Source organism: Harpegnathos saltator, unplaced genomic scaffold (assembly GCF_003227715.2).
Source record: "Harpegnathos saltator strain DR-91 unplaced genomic scaffold, Hsal_v8.6 scaffold805, whole genome shotgun sequence".
Lineage (NCBI taxonomy): Eukaryota > Metazoa > Arthropoda > Insecta > Hymenoptera > Formicidae > Harpegnathos > Harpegnathos saltator.
The window spans coordinates 1-3085 of record NW_020230655.1 but is presented as its reverse complement, the minus strand read 5'-3'; the positions used below and the strand labels follow the sequence as shown (position 1 = coordinate 3085).

The following is a 3085-nucleotide window of genomic DNA, read 5'->3' as shown; positions in this document are numbered from 1 at the left end:
AACACGAGCCCATATTTTCAATTATTACAAATTTTCAAGAACTTAAATGCGAAATCGGACTTTGTAGGACCCTAGATACTAATATAAGGAAGACGCCTATGTAAGTCTGATAAGCGAATATGATGTATACATGGCAAAATATGTAGGTGTACATAACACGGAAAGTGTAGCCCAGCTGCACTATACTGCAGCCTATATGACCTAACCTTCCTGCCTTGCGTGAGTAATGCGTTAGTATATATGAGCAGTGCATAAGTATTGCCGTGCGTATGTGTACGAATACCTTCCAGCTTCCACTTTAAAACGTAAGATATTTTGTTGTTGTACACGTTGACGATATGTAACCACCAAATTGATATGAAATATTCCTTGAACTATTATCGAGGTCCCTACAGAACCAGTTTTACAATTCAGCCGTCCACAATTTATGAAAAATAAATGAAGCGTCCGCGTACCAAGCTTCGCAGCGAATCATTCGAAAAATTATTTACGAGATGCAAAATATCGCCTCGTTGACGAAACGTATTATTATTAAACTGTTACAGCATCTTCCTTGAACTATACCTGAGGACTTACATAGTCAGATTTTGCAATACGGCCGTCAAAAATTTATAATATATAAATAAAGCATCAACCGTACCAGCAGTTGCTGCGTGTCAGGTGGAATTCCATTTTACAAGAAGCAATATTTTGTCTTGGTGACGTAATATATGACCAGGAACTTGTTAACATCTTCCCACAACTATTCCCGAGACCTCTCAGTCACAAATAAAGCGTCAGCTTTATACCATATACCATATATCGCAGCGAGTCAGGCGGAATACAATCTTACAACAGATATATTGCCTCGTTGACAATATATATAACAATAACAATAACACAATAATATAAATAACATAGATAAAACAATAATAACAATAATAGATAATATATAAATAATAGTAAAATAATAATAGATAATAAATAGATAATAATAAAACAATAATAGAGAATAAATAGATAATAATAAAACAATAGATAAAGTAACATTATTTTAGTAATTGATCAACAGGGTAAATAGTTGTATTTTCCGAGAATTCTTCAATAATATTAATTCAATAATATTAGTTTTTTTTAAGATATTTTTTATAACATGCAAAATATAATATATAATAATCTAATTCTGCTTTTATATAGATAACGTTTTATATATATAGATAACACAATATGCACGTGTGAAAATACAACAGAATAATATCTTGTATTACTGTGAATTACCTGCAACTTCAGTTAAACCATCAGTTTCTCCAACATGCACTACATCTAATTTTGAAATTGACTCTGACTCGGGTAAATTCACTTTTTTCTTTTCAAACAAATTTCCTATCATAAAATCCCTGAAAATTCCTCCATCACTACGTCGGCCGTAAGCTCCAATATTAACAAACGTAAAAATGTATTCAGCGTTACAGATTCCAAGCAATACTATGCTGTTCCAGTGTTTGTAATTAAAATACAGCGAAACGGCATTATTAGGGCACTAAAAAACATCAAAGGGTTTAGTAAAATAACTAACTTTACGAACTCAGTGTTAGAAAACAGTTTGTTTTCCAATACATTCGGATAAAAGAATTTGCAACCTGTATCATAACATGTTTTCCATCGATTGCTCCAATACACTGTACAAAGTTCCAAGTATTTTCAAAATTTTTAGCGATTCTACGCCATTCATCAGTTTCTATGGACTCTTTGAGCATAACTTCTCGCAGGCAATTCGAAATTACTTCACACGATTCATCGATTATGTTAGTGACAGTTGTCAAACCAATCAAATATTGATACGACATTGAAGTCATTGAATCCCCTGATGCCAAGAATCTGAAAGAATTTTTATAGTATGCTTCTTTATATTTATATAAACATGCATATAATTATGCAGAATACTAATTTTGTTATAAAACTTGAGTGCAGAACACTAATTTTGTTATAAGATTTGTTGTACATTTTTACATATCTGAGAGTTAATGACAAACGTTCTTCCGCTGAAATCGGTTCACGAATAACTGTTTGTTTTATAATAATAGGACCAACCATTTCTAGTAGTTGCTCAAATTGTGTTGCAGTCATCCTAAAATAATTTCTGAATCAAGCCACGTTTAATAAAATGACAGGATATAAGGCATGATAAAATCCATAAGTATGACGTTCATGAAATAATGGGTCAATCCAAAAATGTTTAGGCTGATACGTTCTTGTTTCTTTTCTCAATATTTCGTGTACTGCAACAGCAGCATGCACTTTCTTGCGTTTTTCACTTTTCTTTTTATTAATTATCAAGGCTGTTTTGTATTGATGTATTGATTGTGTTGATGAACCCAAGTTTGATATTTGTAAGCTAGCATTACAGATTGCTTTTCTTGCACACACCTGTATAACTTTAAAGAAAAGGAAATTAATAACTTCTTAATTTTTACTTCTCAAAAACTAAGTACTTTCACAAAATTTAAAATTTTCCGAAAATCGAATATATTAATTATCAATAACAGATTAAACTAAATTTTGAAATTCATCTCTCACTAAACACCTTTCAAGACAAGTATGTACTGTTTATACAATTTCACTATGTTCAGGTTACAAAATATCGCTTGAATTCTTTTCATGGATCAACAGAGTTATCAGCGACAAAAGTAATTACGGCCAATCACGTACCGAGAAATCCAGCGACGAGCGACGCGTGAAAAGGCACCTTTTGTAACGAACAAAATTTTGCTTGTTACTACGCTGACTGCCACTAAACACCACGCGGCAGTCAGCTGGGCGCACGCCCCCCGACCTACGCTACCATCGCGCCTCAACAAGCGCTCACGAGCCTAGCCGAACACCCGGCAGACACGCTCGGGAACGATCGGCCATAGAGCCGAACTAGCAGCGCCGCAAACAAAGATGATCGGCAACCGCTACATAATCACGATTAACTCCGACCGTAATCGGAATAATCGACGCATATATAATCGGAGGCATATCCGAAGGCGAGGGGAAATCACGGGTATATAATCACATAATTCCAGACACGACAAAATTATTCTCCCTACATGACAACGCTCGG

At 34.2% G+C, this 3085-nt stretch overlaps 1 long non-coding RNA gene across 1 annotated transcript; it reads right to left on the bottom strand.

Annotated features, from left to right (window-relative positions):
• Window positions 1-1301: 1301 nt before the first annotated feature.
• LOC109504206 (uncharacterized) lies at window positions 1302-2401 on the bottom strand. Its single transcript, XR_003114195.1, has 3 exons — window positions 2071-2401; window positions 1620-1857; window positions 1302-1519 (listed from the first exon to the last, which is right to left on the bottom strand). It is a non-coding gene; the product is annotated as an uncharacterized LOC109504206 (long non-coding RNA).
• Between the last annotated feature and the right edge of the window lie 684 nt (window positions 2402-3085).